General features: G+C 39.9%; 1 protein-coding gene and 1 long non-coding RNA gene across 5 annotated transcripts in view; one reads left to right on the forward strand and one right to left on the reverse strand.

The window, feature by feature from the left end:
- The window catches only part of naaladl2 (N-acetylated alpha-linked acidic dipeptidase like 2), a 490,790-nt gene extending 488,090 nt beyond the window's left edge, over window positions 1–2,700 (reverse strand). The window contains exons 1-2 of one of the 4 annotated variants that reach the window (XM_085150614.1): window positions 2,016–2,700; window positions 1,829–1,891 (exon numbers count right to left, since the gene is read on the reverse strand). The gene's annotated coding sequence lies outside the window, so the exon portion shown is untranslated. Of the gene's footprint in view, window positions 1–1,828; window positions 1,892–2,015 lie in introns of those variants that run through there. The other 3 variants (XM_085150615.1, XM_085150607.1, XM_085150610.1) reach the window with 3 other exon arrangements.
- The window catches only part of LOC146491297 (uncharacterized), a 37,877-nt gene continuing 17,867 nt past the window's right edge, over window positions 218–20,227 (forward strand). The window contains exon 1 of the long non-coding RNA XR_014872280.1: window positions 218–330. This is a non-coding gene — a long non-coding RNA (uncharacterized LOC146491297). The remainder of the gene's footprint in view (window positions 331–20,227) is intronic.

A 20,227-nucleotide genomic window follows, 5' to 3' on the forward strand; every position in this document is an offset into this window, starting at 1 on the left:
ACACACACACACACACGTACGTTTAGTCTGAGAAACATGGTGGCTGCGGTCCACTGATTCCTCAGTGAGCGACATGCATCATTAACAGCTTTTAAATGCAGAGGCGTCCTGCCTTCAGGATCTTCTAACAGGCTGTCCATACCCCCTTCCTTACGACATCCCACCCACTACATACACTCTTTAAAGTGTTACTAAAGAGGCTTAACAGCCCATTCCAGAAAGCCTGCATGGGGCATTTGTACCCCATAAAAAACCCAACAAGCTACAAATGGCACTTCACTGAGGAGCATACACCGATTGCAGTACTGCGATGCTTAAGGACAGCAGCAGGTGAGTAAAACTGTTTTCTCTACAGTGCACTTCTTGTCCAATAATTCTTCAAAGATTTGTGAGCACTAACAGAAGACGGTAAAAATATAGCCTTAGGACAACTTGTAAAAGCATAGATATATACATTCTTTAGACAAGTATTCAGGATATGACTGTGTCACGACATGACGTGAAATCTGAAGCGGCTGTAACGTCCAGCTTGTTTCCTTTGAGGCAACTGTAAACGCAGGCTAAAAGGAAGTGATCATGAATGAAAAAGGCATTTGTTATGAGGATATTACACATCAAAACGTGCATTTGGCTGGTTCAGCGCTGCGAGCTGATGGATCCTTGTAATACGTCACTGAAACATCAAACAATACGTATATGCTGTTTTACATCTGACGAATGAGCTTTAAAGAAGTGCCAGCGTTTGATGTCAATATTGTGTGGATGCATTTAGCATGCTGAGGATGTGTTGTTGACTGAAATCTGTAGTAGGGATTGTGGGATACGTTTAGATTTCTATAAATAGAAAAGTACACACCATTGTACCTCAGTCGCTTGTGTCTAAAATCAGATTACTGTGTCATGAAGCTTACATGAAAGCCTTGAACCTGCATAAGAATTCAGTCCATGAGATTAATCATGCCTTGAAGCGATTCAAGGAAAAAAAAAACAAAACGATAAATAAGGAGAACACTATGGGGAAACTAAAATGGCTTCATATTTCACTTGGACTGCACAGTAAATGAATGAATGTAATAGAAAGACATAGGAGTTTAAATGGACTATAGAATGTAAACGTTCAGGATTTGAATTCAGTCATTTTGAAATCTTAATAAATTAAATTCACTGATGCAAACAGGACGTTGTGCTTATTTTGATAGAATATTTGTCATTCTTCGTAGTATTCAGCGAAACATTTTTGCATTTCGTGTTTCGGAACTTCATAGAAACGCAGTAATTTTGTTGAGTTTTTGATAATAATGATGATCATAGACTTTGTTATTACCAGTGCGGACATATAATAATAATAATGATAATAATAATACATACGGTTCGGCGTAGGAATAAAATCTTTCAATAAATACAAAAAAGCCACCGTAAAGCGCCATAAATAAAATGCAGAAATATCCCAATTCTGAAACTCTGAAAAGCAAACGACAATTTTCGGCAAAATTTAAAGAAATAAATATTCTCAGCAAACGTACGCGATCAAAAAAAGGTGTAGTGTGTCTTTAATTCCTCGCCTTTGTGGTAGCGGCAGCAGCAATAGCGAGGGCATCCCAGGCGAACCACAAAGCCAAGGGTTAAAGACGATACCATGCTGACTCTCCCTAAACGACATGCCACGCCATTTTACCAGCTCTTTATTTTCCCAGTCATAGCAAACCAGCTCCAACTTCCTGCTCGCTCGCATGCCATTCAAGGACAAGGATGAGAGAAGCAGAGCTGGAAAAAAGGAGGAATCAGTGTTTCAGCAACATTACGGGAAGGTCATTGTCTGCGAGCTTACCCTGGGAGAGAAGTAGAGGGCCTGAGCCTGCCAGAATCTATCTTCGGCGACCGGGAGCTGGACCTGCAAGAGACCAGAACAACAAAGACAGTTTGTGACAAAGCTGAGGCGCCGCAGTCCGAGAGGAGTGAAATCAAATGTGACATTTTTCATTTATTTGTAAATGCCTCTTTGGCGGCACACTCACTCGAAACGACAGTTGGGCTCTTACCAAGTTAAAGGGAGCTGATGGTAGAATAGAGGGATCCTGACAGAGGTTGTAATGAGATGCCGCATTAGGGCCGCTCTCTCATCCACTCTCCCCTCTCTCGCCCAGGAGCACGCCCTTCACTTCCAATCTACCACCCCAACCATTTGGAAACGGTTAACCCTATGAAAAACTACACTAACCCTCTTTGGTGCTCTGATAAAACCTTTGTGGGTTTAGCTTCTCAGAGATGCCTTTGATGATACAAACGCTTTTTTGAAAAGGATTTCGAAACATTCAACGCTACGGGAAGTTGGGGAACAATTCACAGCTTGCATCGCCTTACTTCACCAAAACACAGCCGGTGGTTGTAAAACACGGAAAAACACTTGGAACATAACTACGTACCAGCCAAGAACTGTACTTACGGGGGATAATTAAGATTCTCTCCAATATTGTTAGAACATTACGTTACAATATAAAATACGTTGCTATGACTGTTGCAGTGATTTAAAAAAAAAAAATCCCTAAAAATAAATATATCTGAGTAGATATCAGAATAATGAAGATATTCTTGGTTTTTTGGTGCAATATAAACAAGACTGATCAACTCTCATATAAAATAGGTTAACCTAGTTACTGTCTAAACAGTAAAAACCTGCTTAAACACTGGTAAAAATCACATCTAAAAATAATAATAATCTAGAAGAGTTGTGTAATACTATTCCTACTTTTAATTAAGTTTACTTAAATGTAGCATTATTCATATTATACATATTTTGTATTATTATGTTTAATGTCTGAGTATTTCTCTCACCACCTCAGAATTAAATGTTTAATACTATATATATGATTGGATTGCTATTAAATGCAATGATTGAGTCATAATTTTCCTTCCACAAACTGGGTCAAGCTGAAACGAGGTCTCAATGGAGGAGCTTGCAAGGAAAATGAACTATTACCCTCTACAAGTATGTGTAGTGCCCTCTAAACTGTCCTCACAGATTGAGAGAGTGTGCTATATAGTGGGCAGCATGTGAGGAATGACTTATGTACTTCATTAAGCTCAAGTAATTTCCCTCCCAGATATCACGTCGCCTTCAAGCCTCTCAGTAATCCATCCCAGCAGCTATCAGCTAAATTTAGCTCTCCAAAGCACAATGCTGCACTGCGTCATAACAATGTAGGTAAAATTGTCTGCTTCAGACCAGGTTCTTCATGGTGTCGAAGATACTTGCATATGTTATAAGTAACTGTTGCTGTTGTGTATAAAGGCTGTAGGTTTTCGGTTGGCAGGTAATTCATCAGTCTTACTTTTTAACTAATTTCTTGCTTCCTTTTTAGCTAATTCCTTAATAATTCTACGACAGTAATTAGATTCATTATCAGCGTGAGACCAAACCTCAGCAGCGTTATCCAAACTTGGACATATTATATATGAATTTAAAAGACAAAAAACTTTAATTGAACAAGAAAAGGTTCATTTAACAATTTAATTTGGTAAGTGTGCGTTTATTGTACTTCTTTTAATGTTGGGATACAAGCACATCACTCCTCAAACCCAGGTACTTATTTCATCTATAGTGATAATGCTTTGAAATAAAACTGTAAGCAGAACAACAAACAGAATACAATATTGCATAAAATAATACTTTTTCTGATGTTATAATTTTTGCTATGGTGAACACAGTTTCCTGAAATGGTCCCTTGGAATGTTCTGTTACAGTGTTGCTGTTACTGTTTCAAAATAAAAGGCTTACAGTTTCAGTGAACAGGCACCCTTGTTTAAGAGTGTGTTTCACTGAAACATGAACAAGCATTGGCAACATTTATTATCTTTCTTCTTTTCTCCTATTTTCCTCATTTATTTACTTTTTTCTTCTCTTATTAATCTTTTTGAGAAAATTAATGATCTCATGAATTAAAAATAAATTAAACACTATTAGGTAAGATTTACTAGCACCCCTGTTAGAACCATTTTGACTTCAGAGTTACTTTAATTCTTCATGACAACAAGATAAAGGAAACACAAATGACATGATGACATCACTCAGTTTTTTAGATTTGTTAGCTACAAATGAAAAAAAAAATACAAAACTCCCATTCCACCAGATCCCTAAGGTGCTCCATTGAATTGGCCTGCTTTCTGGTGAGGCCATTTGAGTACAGTGAACTTTATGAAATACTCAGGCAAGCCCATGTGGCACCAAGAACAAGTCATCCAACAAATTCACTTAAATTCCCATTCTTCTTCATTATGATACTTGGTTTGAACTTCAGCAGGTTATCTTTCCCATGTTTATTTACCTAAATGCAATGAGTTACTGCCATGTGATTTGTTGATTAGATATTTGCGTTAATGAGCAGTTCATCAGTTGACTGTATGTAAATGCCAGAAATTGATTGAACAAACATTTTCTCAAACACAAAATGCAAAACATGTTTGATATATTTGATATCATCAAACTTGAAACCAAAATTGGTTCCACCTGCTACGTCTTTGTGCAACGCAGAAAAGGTGAAAGGATGGTCTCTATATGCATGGTTCCCACTGTGAAGCATGGATGAGGAGGTGTGATGGTGTGGGGGTGCTTGGCTGGTGACACTATTGGGGATTTATTTATAACTGAAAGCATACTGAACCAGCATGACTACCACAGCATTTTGCAGCGACATGCCATCCCATCCGGCTAGCGTTTAGTTGGACCATCATTCATTTTTCAATAGGACAATGACCCCAAACACACATTCAAGCTGTGTAAGGGCTATTTGACCAAGGAGCGTGATGGAGTGCTGCAAGAGATGGCATGGCCTCCACAGTCGCCTGACCTAAGAGTGTGCAAAGCAGTATTCACAGCAAAGGGTGGATTTTTGAATAATCTAACATATATAAAAAAGTGTAAAGTTACTTTACACTTGTGTCCTACTCGGAAAAAAAATCTAATTAATTAGAGGCTTTGTAATTAATTAATCTCGATTAAGCGCATTTAATCGCACAAGAAAATTTGCCCCAAAGTGCAATTTTTTATTTTTTAATTTAAAAGGGTTTTAGTGGGTGACAGAATGAAATAATAGACATGGACATGAATATTGCAAACTCAGGCACTTTTAATTTCTGGGGGGGAAAAGCATTTAAACTGCATTTCAATTCAAAACAGAGAAACAAAAATAATATCCCTGGCCAAATTGGGCAGACCTAAAAATAAAATGCTATTTTAAGTACAAGTGATATTGTTTTGAAATAATAATAATAATGATAATAATAAAAATTTCAACATAAAGTACAGAAGTGGCAGGACTAATCTCAATACTTGCGGACCAGGACAGACAGCTGTGGGCGGGTCCCTGTTCGACTGGACCACCACTGCAGCGGGCAGTCTGTCTCGCTGATGGTGGATTCTACTCTGTATAAACACAGGGCCCTGTTACACAGGGCTTCCTCATCTAAATCAGAGTCTGAAGAGAGGAGGAAGCCCTTTGTCTTTGCTGGCTCCTTTGTGGTGGCATCTTTACACTGTTTTTGCAGCAGGAACTCAAGGATGGTCCAAACCTCTTTTTGTTCTCCCCTTGCAAGACACTTTAAATCCTTAAAGCGTGGGTCAAGCACAGTAGCTATCTTGAGCCACAGATGGTTGAGTGTAGCTACACGGTGGGATAGGTCCTTGTAGTTTGAGTCATCATCGGAGACCTCCATGGTGTGATGCAGGTGGAAGAAAGCAGGTAAAACCACTGAACATGAGACATATTTCTCACCTCCAAGAGGCTCAGTCACAAACCTGCAGTAGACAGTTCAAGAAAATAATTATTAATATACACAATAACTGTCAACTATAGAGCTTGTTGAAGGAACAGTAACAACAAGTTAAAAAGTTCTTTTATCTACCTGCATGGCTCAAGGACAGTCACCAACATTTGGAGTTTTACCAGCTCTGATGGAGTTAAAATGACTACCTTGTGCTTTTGTTTGTGTAAAGCAGCAAAAACAGCCTCTTGATTCTTTAGCAGCAATATCCAGCATTGAATTCCACCGTGTGGAAACATCCTGATGAGGGGCTCTTTCTGTTGCCCCAGTCTTGTTTGCTCCTGGTGTAGTTCATCCATATTAGCAGGGCTGTCTGTAATATATCCAATTTTGCTTGATTTTGAGTGTCATAAAGCTGTTGAATTTTACTTGAAAGAGTCTTTCAGTTGGAAAGTTGGATCACTTGTGCTAACTGTAGCACATTTTCTAACCCACTATCTTCTGATAGTGGCCTACAGTCCAGAGCAATCCATTTTGCGAGAGAATTTGTAAGTTTGTCCAATGTTTTGCATTTAGATGATACCGTAAGGTTGAAGTCCTTCGGTGGTATGCAGACTTCTTCTGCACAGTTTGCAAAAAACCACGCTTTTATCAAGGCTTACGTCGGGTAGTCTTTTGAAATTAAACTTGCCTCTTATCAGTCCTAGTGAAGCACTTTCTTCTGATTCTTTGTAGCTCTGATGTGTGCATCGGTGTAATCAGTATACCAGGAAATGGTGCATTGACAAAAGTTCCCTTTTGCTTGGAACGCAAAGTGCGATTAAATTGAGGTGACCTATCCCACCCCTAAAATGTCCCAATCAACAGTTTTGCACGGTTGTATCTAAACAAGGTCCCAAGTAGAGCATCAACATGCAAAAAGAAGAAATGGGAGTGGGACAACATTTTTTTGAGCATGCAATTTATTGAAAACAATGCTTAAACTGAAACAGGCTGTTTTATAGGCTGTTCTATAGCTGATCAAAAGTTTAGGCCAAATCTGTTTAAAAAAATGAATTCATTGTCATTTTCTGTCAGGTAGTCACATTGTCATGACATTCTGATGGGAAAGGCAAAAAAAAAAGTCCCCTTTTTGAACCTCATCAGGTTGTTAAACTGCATAACCAGGGTCTCTCGCAGTGAGCCATCGCTGCTGAGGTGGGATGCAGTAAGACAGTCATTTGGAATTTCTTATATGATCCTGAGGGTTATGGAACAAAAAAGTCAAGTGGAAGACCCCAAAAAAATTTCACCAGCACTGAGCTGGAGGATCCAATACGCTATCTGTCAAGATGCTGAACGATCCTTGACCCAAATTAAGGCCGTTACTGGTTTTGACTGCAGCCCCATAACCATCAGACGGCATCTGCGACTGAAGGGCTTCAAAAACAAAAAAACGTCTTTAAAGGCCTCGTCTCCTTGAACGCCACAGAACTGACCGTTTGGACTTTGCAAGAGTCTCCAAACGGTCAGTTGGGACTAGGGATGGGTACCGGTATCTGACATAAACGGTAGTAACCATACCGAAAAGCAGCGCACATTTCGGTGCTTTATTTCGGTGCTTTTTTTTCCTGAGCTGTGATACACTTTAGATTCTAGCCAATCATTTTACGTTTCCGAGGATAGTAGGCGGGTCCAGGTACGTATGTTCTTTTAGAGCAGAGCTACAGATTAAAAGTGCCCGAGGCGAAGCGGTCAAAAGGCTGGCTGTACTTCACAGCAACTTCTACTGTGGGTGTGGTGCCTGTTATCGGACCCGGAATTTGCAACATCCCCCAAAAACCCGAAGAGTACAGTCCTGGGCTGGCCCCTAGCCCTGCTAGTGTAGCAGAAATGATGACGGATGATGATGGCAGCAGCAGCCGTTCTTCTCTGTGTGAGTAGCTTAATGTTGTTCGTGTGTAATTTACATTGAGTAGGCTAACCACGTTATTACATTAATGCACGTAAGGTGAACTAGCAAACATCATCATAGCTACATGCCGCTGTCTTCTTGTTTCATGGCAGATACTCCCTTCACCCTGGCCAAAAAAGCTAAAATGACCAAAGAAAAAGTGGAAAACAGTTAAACATGAGAGGTTTTTGGACAAAGTTTGTGTTTTTTCCATTGTTTAAGCACTGCTTCCAGCCAAGAATGATACCATATATGCCCCATAGCTGCAGAAAAGGCTAACATTGTTATCTTTTTACAAAAAAACAGCTGAACATGAGAGGTTTTTGGACCAATTTTTGTTCTCCATTCTTTAAGCACCGGTTTGAGCACCGGTTTGAGCACCGTTTAAGCACCGGCACCGTTTCAAAAGTACCGGTTTGGCACCGGTATCGGATAAAACCTAAACGATACCCATCCCTAGTTGGGACATTGAAAGGTGAAAGAAAGTTTTATTCTCGGAGGAAAAAAGAATGTAACATTACTGGCATGACAAGCAGATCCTACCTGAGATGTTTTCTACATGCCACAGTGGAGGGGGCGCCATAAAGGTCTGGGGTGCTTTTTCCTTCAGTGGATCATTTGAGCTTCAGGATGTGCAGGTGCATCAAACGGCCGCTGGCTATGTCCAGATGTTGCAGACAGCATCCCTCGTGACTGAGGGTCCTCATCTGTGTGGTAACAACTGGGCTTTTCAACAGGACAACGCTACAGTACACAATGCCTTCAGAACAAGGGACTTCTTCCAGTAGAATAACATCACTCTTTTGGATCATCCTGCATGTTTCCCTGATCTAAATCAAATTGAGAACCTTTGGGGATGGATGGCAAGGAAAGTTTACAAAAAATGGACAACAGTCGTGCGGCCGTCTCCACCACTTGGAAAAATGTTCCCACGCAACCCATGGAAACGTTTGCATCAAACATGCCGCAAAGAATTTCTGAAGTGATCAACAATAACGGTGGAGCTACTCATTACTGGGTTCATGGTTGGAACTTTGATTTCTGTTTTGGTTTTATTTGTTTGTTTGTTTGTTTGTTTGTTTGTTTGTTTTTGGGGGGGGGGGGTGTTACGGGTTTTTTGGAGGTAAAAACAGACAACCTGGTGATGGCTAACTGACCAGGCATAGTAGTGGTGGAGAAGCAGCGGTAGACAGATGCAGTAATAAATATAGCTACAGTGAATATTAGCAACATCAGGAAGGAGGTACATGAGAAGCTGGAGAAGTACCAAGGGCTGCGAGAAGAACTTGAGAGGGTGAGGAGATTGAAGGTAACAATGGTCTTAGTGGTAATCGGAGCACTCCCAAGCTAAGTGAGTGGCTCCAGCAGATCCCAGGAACAACATCTGAGATCTATGTACTAGCAACAGCAAAGATACTGCGCAGGACCCTCAAGCTCACAGACCTTTAGAATTGTATCACAGACTCATTTTAACATACCTGAATTAAGCAACAGTAAAAAGGGAATATTTAATTCTTTAACACTTAGTTCATTATTTTTTGTTGTTCATTCCAGTCATGTTAAATGCAGTTCAGCTAGGGGCACTAGTTTATAATCCCAAGAGTAACTATTTTGTTAACTAGCGAACCACAAAAGGGGGATATGTGGTCTGTTCTATGGGATATGTTACACTGACATTTAGATATATGTAAAATACAGAATACGAATGGAACCTTGTGTTTACTTGTTTTTTCCTTACCAACCAACCTCCAACTGGTTGCAACAGATGGTTTCCCCTCCCTGAGCCTGGTTATGTTGGAGGTTTCTTCGTGTTAAAAGGGAGTTTTTCCTTCCCACTGTCGCCAAGTGCTTGCTCATAGGGGATCATTTGATTGTTGGGGTTTTTCTGCATGATTGTGGAGTCTACACCTTACAACATAAAGCACCATGGGACAACTGTTGTTGAGATATGGCGCTATATAAATAAAACTGAATTGGATAAAACTGAATTATGTGACAATAGCAGTGCAAAAAGCATCATAACGTGAAACTTATGCTTTACACCATGCTTTACCATGCTTGAAAACTTGTATTAAAGAAGATGCTTTTTAATGTGTACATTTGGAGTACGCACACCTGCATTTTACTTCTGCTTAAATTAAGGCATTCCAGCTCAATTAATCTTCCACCTTTATTATCATGCAGTTTCATCCTCATCTAAGAAAATGTAGGTTCAATTTCCTAGTTGATGTAACTAAGGGGGAGTGACCTTGTTTGACATAATGGTAAATGGACCATCAATAATGTTTTTGTGGGTATATAAGATGAAAAGATGGGTGTTAAAAGTCCACTATTTTCACATTCCTCTATGTCATTGATGCCTGACAGGCTGTAATTTTCATTCTCTCAGTCCAGTGGAGCCTACTGAGCTGGAGATTATGGAGATGGCGGTTTGGATATTTAAGCACTCGCTTCATCCCATTTTAAATCTCTATAATGTCAGAGCATAAATAAAAACAGATGCCTTTTATAAAACAACCAGGCAGTGGAGCTGAATAACACTGTGCTTCAGTGAGCGCACATTTATTACTGTCGCTGTTGAAGGAACATTTCCTCTACTCAATGTCAATCTATGTGTCGATGGAAACTCTGTTTGACTAATGGCTACACAGAGCCAGCATTGAAAATCTTGAGTAGAAAATTAATTTGCTAATTTTCCTGTCACTGTCAATTTTGTCATTCATTCTGTCAATAACACTGTATTGTTCATGCTGAAAGACCATTTAAGCTTTACCAGTGTTAACTAATTATCAACAAGAGAACAATTGCTCAACAGTTTAAAAAAAAAAAAAAAAGACAGATTCAATTGAAAGTGCAAAATCCGTTAATCTAGTGTTGATTTATAATATTATTTTGTGGAAATAGGGAATGTTGGTGACAGCGACCTGCTCCTTTAGTGTGATAGAAGGAAAAGGGTCAAACTGAGATGTGTCAGTAATCACCCTTGTATTAAATGAAGCAGAGGGTTTGAATCATCCCCTTGTCTCTTTAGATGAGAATCTCTTCAACTCAGAGTTTTCACTGACCTCCTTCAGGCAAGGTTAGATCATTATTGATTCAGAGTTACTGAAAGAACTTTCTTTCAGCTTACAGACCCAGGACCTAAGTCTGCAATTTTTGCTGCTAGGCCTGTTTTAGACATCTTTAAGTTTACAATGTAAATCCTATAAATCTTGATGACCAGTCATTGCAGTATCAAAATTGCAGTATCATTGCAGTATCAATTTTGGCTTCCCTATCTCTAATATTTACTCCTCAAAAAAAAAAAGAAAAAAAAAAGACTGGTTAGTTTAATTTTATACCATTTGCGAGCATTTACTGATTATTTTACATCATAATATGCTTTCTCAATATCAAACTAGTTTGAACATAAATGGAGGGAACACACAAAGACAATTCTATTGGTGTATTCTTTGTCTGTACTTATTGGCATAAAGATGAAAAGGCAGAAAACTAAAGCACAAAGCAGAGTCATGCCTGTGACAGTAAAAAGTACAGTTAGACATTAGTGCGTTACCTTTGCACAGATCAGCAGCTAGAAATGCCGTTTAAAAGCTACTTTTTGCCATTATGTTTTTCACCATATTCCAGAGGATATACTTTGAGTTTTATTTCTTTACTTAAATAAAAGTGAAGAAGTACAGCATCTGAACTATGCTGTCAGAGTCTGCAGCTGCAGACTCTTTTATTTAGAGGTGAGGACCCAAATGCAGACAAAACGAGGCGTGAAACATGAATTAATCAAAAGCGAGCCATTTTGGAAGAATAACAGACAATCTGATGACCACCACAGGGAAGCTCACACAATATATACACATGAGTAGGGCTGGGTATTGTCACTGATTTCTAGAATTGATTCGATTCTGATTCACAAGGTCCCAAATCGATTTGATTGATGATGTGTCGATTCTATTTGAATCAGGGAAATTTTGCCTCAGTCAGAAATATAATTTTGATCATGTATCAGTACATTTCTATATTTTTATATCTATAAAAACAAAGCTGACATTTGCGAGACTTTATCAAAAGTGTAAGCATCACAGCAGATGCCTTTGTGTCAAAGTAACTGAGGATAAAACACAGAAAAATATGACGCCGATTTTCCTTGCCTGGGATTTTATAGCAGATGACCTTAAAAATATTCTGCAGTAGATCAAAAACGAAAGAAAGTCATTAATCAACATCTGAACATTACCTGATGCTGCTGAAGTGAGTAAAGAGTAAAGTTACAGAGGTTTTATTAGAGACACAGCTAAGCATTTTGCAATTTTGCATAATTTTAAAAAGTTTCAATTAGCCTATTGAACAGCAGAAATGAGGCTTCCTTTTCGGAAGTAAGTAAAAGGGGGGGGGGGGGGGGGAACAGCAGCCGTCAGCGCTGTAAACAACAGTAGACTTGTGCGTAATAAGCAAGCAAATAATGCAGAAAAAAGATTTTTAGATGGGAAACTGTTCTTGAAGTACACTGAGAGAGAGAGACAGCGAGCTCTGCATGAAGTGTGATTTTATCGTGGTGGAAGCAAAACAGCAAAACTAAGAGTGAATTCATGACGATGTTTACGTGAAGCGAAATGTGAAGCGTCGTTTGGATCTTCTTTTGCTGCTGGTTCAGTCAATATTGTTCGGAGAGAGATAAAAACCTGCAGCTTCTGAATCGAGCGCCAAAAGGGCATCCCAACCGTCCCAGCCCCAACTGTGTCCGTGCCATCGGGTGAGAAAGCCACATCTCACTGATTCTGATCCGTCGGTGGGTCCGCGCTTTGTGTTTACGTCCTTGTGCAGAATCCGTGTTCCTGCTCTCATTTACTGTTTTAGCTGTTTGGTGGTTGTTGAAATTTTGTGAGGTTTAACCTGAGATTCTGGCATTTTGGGCAAAATAAAAATCGATTCAGGATTTTAATGAATTGATTTTATGTTATCCAAGCTAGAACAGATTTTAATCGATAATTAAAACTCACCCCTACACATGAGGGTGACGAGAGAAGTGGAAACACACTGGGAACACAGCTAGGACGACTAGACATAATGACACATTTGAAGTAAATAGAACACAGGATGAGAGACTGCCAAAATAAAACAGGAAACACTAAGACATACTAAAACATGCGGAATGACACAGGGCTAGGAGCAAGAAGCGCACATGGGAACATGACAGGCTGGGAAACAAAGGGAGGAGACACAAAGAGGGAAACACGGAAACAGTTAATGCAGACGAAACTTCAAGGGAGAGAGAGAGATGACCTGGGGAGAACATGCACATGACAGACGGGGGAGATATTGGATGAAACACATGGAGGGAAACATGGGAACAGAAAAGAGAGAAGAGACACAATGACATGAGCAGGACCTGGAGAGTGAACAACACAAAGACAAATAAACATTATAATAATACGAAGAACGAACCAAATGCAGAATAACTCAAAATGCCAGGTTAACAAAATGCATCCTTACATCTTTCTCTACAGGAATAAGTCATTAAAATGATTTTAATACTCAAGACAGCTACCAATCTTCCCAGAAGTGGTCACCACAAGGCTGTGCAAACTGTGAAATAATCAAAGATAAAAGAACAAAACAAAACAAAAAAAACCCAGCCATATCTTAGTCTCTACAGGCATCAGGTAGCTCCTTCATGCAACCAGTGTTCCCAACTTAGCGACTTTGTTGCTATATTTAGCGAGTAGTCAGACCCCCTTAGCGACTTTTTTTTCTAAAAAGCGACTAGTGACAAATCTGCCGACTTTTGCTGGCGTTATTAGGAAGACTTAGGACAATTTTTTGACGTGAAAGCACGTATCGCTCTTACTCTCAACAAGCAGCGGTGTTGCCATGGGCACCTCACCTGTGCCAAGCGCTCACAGGCGACGGATCGTCATCTGCAGCAGTCGCCCCCAGCTGCTGTCAGAGCATTGCTGACCACCTACACCTCCAAAACAGCAAATGAATCGGGCATGAGTGAAGCCCTTGCTGCTGCCCTGACTGTCACACAGTCAGTTCTTCTTTTACTGTTACTTTTTGTGGATCACAAGGTTTAAAACTACTTAAACACACACACACACACACACACAAAGTAACTCTACCAGAGTGCCTATTTTGGGTCACTTTTGCCGGTGCCAAGCCCGGATAAAGGAGGTGGCTTGGAATTGTGACATTTAAAAAAAACAATAATTGCTAAAAGAAACTGAATTTGTAGTTCTAAATATATTCTAAATGTATTGTGTTTTTTACTCACTTTATGAGACGATGTCATTTAGCATCTTACAGGACAGCCAATAGCGATTTTCCTTACTGAGGAGTTGGCAACACTGAATGCAACAGGACAATGATCTCCAGCATGGCGGCAAAAAAGAATCAAGATTTTGTATTTGTCCAAATAAAGTCCAAAAGTCAACCTTCTAAAATGCCTTGCCATGACCTTCAGAGAGTTGCAAATAAATGAATACCTGCAAACCTCAATGAGAATACATATAGAAAGAGCAAAAATTGTGATAATGATGTGAGAGAATTATAGCTATACAAAAAAATTATTGCTTCAATGTATTACTGGTAAAGTTGGCTCTACATGTTATTATATCACAGGGTGTGCTTAAATGTTGACTGAGTCTTGTGAAAAACTTTATCTACATGACTGCTACTGACTTTGCTTACTGAAAAGTAAACAAAGTCAATTATCCCTTTGTTAATGAGAATGATCACAGCCTTGAAATTGAGTTGTGTTTCAGATTTGAAAGAATTTGGAGGCAAGCAGAGTTAAGCCTACTGTCAAGGACAATAGTCAGCTGTATCCATACAACGGTATAATTTTGAGGATGGATGCAAAAAGGTTAGAATCTTTATGACAGAACTCCGTTTTAGATGAAAGGAGAGTTTGTAGTTTGATACATTTTAACTGACTGTACTTTTAGAAAAGCACTTGTGATTCATCAATCTTTAAATTGTCAGATGCCAGCTACTGCATGTTAAATGTTTTATTGTTGGTTGAAAGGGAGAATGAACAAGTTTTTATGCACTTCCACCATTTGATGCAGTGAAAAGGGTTTTTTCTTTGTTTTTTTTATATTCACAGGACAATGTTGGTACAAAAAGTTAATTCTTTCAACAGCTTTTGGTGGAGGCAGAGTAATGGCATGGGTAGTATTTCCCTCATTGAAGAAAAAAAAAGCAAACAAGCCTTGTCCTCAATGGAGGCAATCTCAATTCAGAACGATATCGAGATGAGATTCTGCAACTAGTGGCAATCCCATATTTCCTTAGTCCGGGACCAAACTCTGTCCTCCAAGATGACAATGCTTGCCCCCATGGAGCAAGGTTTATCAGAGATTACTTTGATAATGTGGGGAGGGAGTGGGGAGGATGGAATAGTTTGCTTGCAGTCATGACCTCAACCCCAGAAGTGCAGGCAGCGTGGGATGCTGTTTATGCCAGAGCAACAAACAACAGGCCCCTGTGCCAAGACATAGTGGCACTGTTAAATTTCCAATATGACTTGTTTCTTTAGACTTCAATAATCCAATCAAATAAATAACACCAAACAAGAGTGTGGAACTGAGATCCCCACTCCCAAAGAAACTCGGAACAATAGAGTGTAACATCAGTCTCTTGAGTCAAATACTGCCTTGAGGCAACGGTTGCTGTGATTTGGTGCTTTAAAAATTGAGTTGAATTCAGAGTAACAAAATTACTACTATAGATTAAACCTGAAATAGCAGAAGAACAATGTGGATTTGTGAGAACCAAAGGAACAAAAAACACTATATACATATTAAGAACCCTAGTAGATAGAGCAATTTAAGTTCAGAAACATCCATACTCATATTTTATTAATTATATGAAGGCTTTTGACATCATAAGTAGTGATCGATTCTGAAATATCGATTCCTCCGATACCAGTCATTTATATTCTAGAATCGATTTTCACATTAAAATATCGATATTTTAGTAATTTAGGGTAAATCTGTATTTTATCATTAACAGGAACACAGTGGAAAGAAACTATATCATTCGGATTGTCTACATTGGAAGGAACTACTTCCTCTTCCGCCTTTCATAGTCATGTGCGAAATACGGCTGTATAAATGTCTCACAGCCCCTTGGCGTGCGCACTCACAACACTGGCTGAGCGTAATTGGAGTCATGTGCTGATGTATTTTACATCCGCAAACAGCTGAGACGTGGTTTGCGATACATGTGCCAAAAAAGTGAGGTGTTGTGGCCATACTTGCCAACCTTGAGACCTCAGAATTAGGGAGACATTCAAAAAGGCTGGGGGAGGGGAGATTAATAAATTACTGTTTTTATCAGATAAAATACGTTAAATATCGCCGTTATTATTGGCCGGCCCGGAAACAGCGGGGGTGTCCAAATTCAGAGGCTTCTTCCACCTGAGGACCCGGTCTTCGCGGTCTAAAGTAAGCTGGGTAGTACGTCACGAGCTCCCTCGGTGGAGTTAAACTCTGCCGTCTGCTCGTTGCTATCTAAAATATAACTGGGCGCTGGCGTAAACTCTTGACCGTCTCACACTTCTGTTTAATCATTTTCTGTTTGACGTTTATTTAGCTGTGTGAAAACCCCAGAGTAACCCTACCGAGGGATTAATAAAGTTAAATTTAATTTAATCTAATCTAATAACTTTAATCTCAGCCAAACCGATTTACTCACGAACAAATAAAACACTGAAAAAGCCAAACAATAACATTTTTAAGTTATCAAAGTGACTTATATATCATGTTTAACCCGAGTAGCAAAAGTTTACACAGCTACATTCTCACCTGAAAATATGTTAAAAGTTTTTTTGCGACCCAGAAAGAGAAATAAGAGTAATATTAAAACTAAGTATCTGGAAACTGGAATTGGCTGGGCCGTGCTATGAATTCTGCCATATGGTTTTTCAATTTTGTTGTCCGTGTGGAAAATCGGGAGAAATTCGGGAGAATGGTGGCTCCGGGAGATTTTCGGGAGGGGCACTGAAATTCGGGATTCTCCTGGAAAAATCGGGAGGGTTGGCATGTATGGTTGTGGCAACATCACTAACCTTGTCAAACACCTCAGAGTAAATCATATCACAGAATATGACGAGCGTATGTTGAGACGAACTGAAGAGGAGGAGAGGGACAGGTGCTGCTAGGGCGAGACAGACGTCTCTCACAGAGTCCTTTAGTGCTGCAGGCAGGCAAGGTGTTCAAATAGCGCACAACTTCAGTTTTTTTTTTTTATTTCTATATAATGAACCCTGCATTATTAAGTGATAAGAACAAGTAATCTGATGTCCTGTAATCATTATGACGCTATAATTTGAGATACAATAAATAAAATACATTTTTGTACAAAGTATCGGTATCGGATCAGTATCGTCGATACCACCCTGAATATTACTTGGTATCGGAAAGGAAAAGAAATCAGTGGTATCGCACATCACTAATCATAAGTTACGAACATCTGATAAAGTTATTATTAGCTCTGAACATTGACCAAAAAGACCTCAGAGTTATAAAGAACCTGTACTCGGAACAAACTGAAAATCAGCAGAAACTGGAGAATCTGTCAAAATCAGAAGAGAAGAGGTACATGGTAAGGGTGTGTGCCATCAGTGAGTACACCAAGTGCAAGACTGAACTGAATCCCAGGCATTGTGGTTGGTGGATTCCTCATTAATAACCTGAGGCATGGAGATGACACTGGAATCATTTCAACACCTGAACAAAACTTGTAGAAAGTGGTCAACATTGTGAATTAGAAGAGTGGAGAAGTGGGACTATTCCTGAAGGTCATGAACATCAGAGACAGATAAGCAAGATTCTCTGAATACATCAGGTTTTTGATTGGGCTCCCACCCAAACACAAAGCAGAAGTTGAAGCATCGCCAAATATGCTTCCAAACCAACTTCCTTCCAAGCCAAAGACTAGAAAATATGATGAAGTGTAACCGGTGTGATTCTGCGTTGTGTCTGATCTCTGATAACAAAGGTAAAAGAAAGAAAGGCCTCCAAGTAAATAATTTGCCCACTCCAGCTTCTCTCCCACAGGGGAATTGTAGAAAAGGGCTGGCATTTATTTTTACATTGAACATAAAGTATGGATTTACACGTAACATATTTGACATAAGATAAAACAAAAACAACAACACAAAATCCGACATACCTGATAACAAAGGTAAAAGAAAGAAAGGCCTCCAAGTAAATAATTTGCCCACTCCAGCTCCTACGACCAAATACAAACAGTGGGGAAGAGGGTTAGCTCAACCCACCACAACTTCCAAGCTAGCATTTATGGCGCCTAACACACATTTATAATACACACATACTACACACTTATAACATCTAACAAAAAGGCTTAATAATGACAATAATTGAACTAAAATCACAATCAGAAACATCCAGGTGGCTAAATATGCATTATATGAGCATTTTACAGTGTTGGGAAAGAAATGACACCCACCTCTCCCACAGGGGACTTGTAGAAAAGGGGAGAGGCAAAAGGGGTACACTGTATTTATAGGGTTGCACCAAAGAAGAAGAAGAAAAGAATGAGGAGGGGCTCTAACTGATAATGAACATAACTACAGGCTTGGAGGTCCTAAAAGTCAGGTATAAAAGGAACAGTTTGGGGGTTTAGGACACATTTTGTGTAATTATAACAATGTGATTCATGACCCTGTTACATTCACCCCCCAAGAATTACACAAAATACTAAAGAGTACACCAAAAACAAAATAAAATAAAATAAAATGTATAAACCCACAATAACAGATACAGTGGCCTCAAACAAATTCACATCACATATACAATGAATTAGATCAGCAACATAGCTTCCTCCAAGGAGGATAAGAGACCTGAGACCCGCTCGGCGCCTAGCAAGATCCCAGGACACACTATAGACAAAATGAGGTGCCATTTACACCACACAAAACAGGCCATAATATCTATGGGCATCTGACAAAATACAGTCAACTCTGTGCTTGTCTTTTTCTTTTCCAAAAACAATAGCAATGGAAAACATACAGAAATAAACAAATTCACACATCGATAACCGCTGCTTGAACAGGTTCAACACCAAGGAGTGTTTCAAGTTGAGCCATTGATTCAATCAAGCGACGAACTGGTTTAATGATTCTACCAAAACGTGTGGTAAGTCCTTGATCCACGTCCACATTTTCGGGTTCAAGAGAATGAAAACTGTGGGACGGGAAAGCAGCAGGGGAGTCTGGGGAGGCTCCATCACCAGCCAGCCCACCAAGATCAGGAACACCCATTATGGGAGGGGTCTCATGAACGCCATCTTCGACCGGGTCAGCGGCGGATTGCTGATGGATCCATGATAGTGTGCGGTCATCACACTCGCCAATGCTGGAGACAGAATCCACAGTACAGGTGGCAGGAAGTACAGCTCCTGTGCCCCCAAAAGATATCACAGACCCATCCAGTTCAGACTCAGGGGGGCCACTGACAACGCTCACAGCAGGATGTGCAGCATCGTCATTCAATGTTGTGTCCAAGGGCAAAAAGTTAACTTGAAGGAGCAGGTTGCGATGCACCACACGCTCATGACCTTCTTTGTCTCTGATACGGCAGATGTGAAGAGCAGGATCCAAGTCGACTACCGTGTACACAATGGGTTCCCATTTGTCAGAGAGGACATCCCGAAACATGAGGTCAACTGGCAACCTTGGCACCCTCCCAAACATCAGGTAGAATGGCGCAAAGCCGGTGGTCTCGTGTGCTGTACAGTTATACACCAACGTCATGGACTGTATCATCTGCGGCCATTTCTGCTTAGATCTGGGGGGGAGGGACCGTAACATGTTTCCAAGGGTGCGATTAAATCTCTCCGTGGTACCATTACCCATGGGGTGGTATGGTGAAGTGTGAGATTTGGCAACGCCACCCAAAACCAGAAGCTCTGCAAGCAGCTCACTCTCAAAACTTTTTTTTTTTTTTTTTTTGCCTGTCCCGTTTGGCTCTTTTGCCATCAGAATTATTGTCTAAAGGCGAAGAAAGATGCCCAACGGATTTTCTTTACCAAATTGACCATCCCAGCTTTGCCGTAATGGTCCATTTGATTCACCTTTTATTCTTTATTTTATTTTCACTTGCTGAATACGGGACAGACTTGACTGGGGGAAAGAAAAGGGAGAAAGAAAGAGGGAAAGAAAAACAGTTGAGAAGAGGGACGGGGGAGAAGGGCAAAAAACAAAAACCAACAGAATAAGCAGAAAAAAAAAAAAAAAAAAATACATATATCGATCACCTGGATCACCTGTTGAGAAAGAAAAAAGAAAACAAGCAGAAGAAAACGAGAGTAATACAATAAACCACATCACAATGATATATGGGAATATGACAGTAAATACTAAATATTAAACATTATTGTGCAGCACGTAAGATCGACAGCACAGTGTGCATTGAGGTAGGAGCCAAAAAGGGTGTAGTTTGTGTGTGTGATCACCCGTGTGTACACCTGTGAGCATGGACGCGCTTGTTTTCTTAAAAGGTTCCCTCATGT

The sequence above is a fragment of the Neolamprologus multifasciatus genome, chromosome 23 (assembly GCF_963576455.1).
Source record: "Neolamprologus multifasciatus chromosome 23, fNeoMul1.2, whole genome shotgun sequence".
Taxonomy (NCBI): Eukaryota; Metazoa; Chordata; class Actinopteri; order Cichliformes; family Cichlidae; genus Neolamprologus; species Neolamprologus multifasciatus.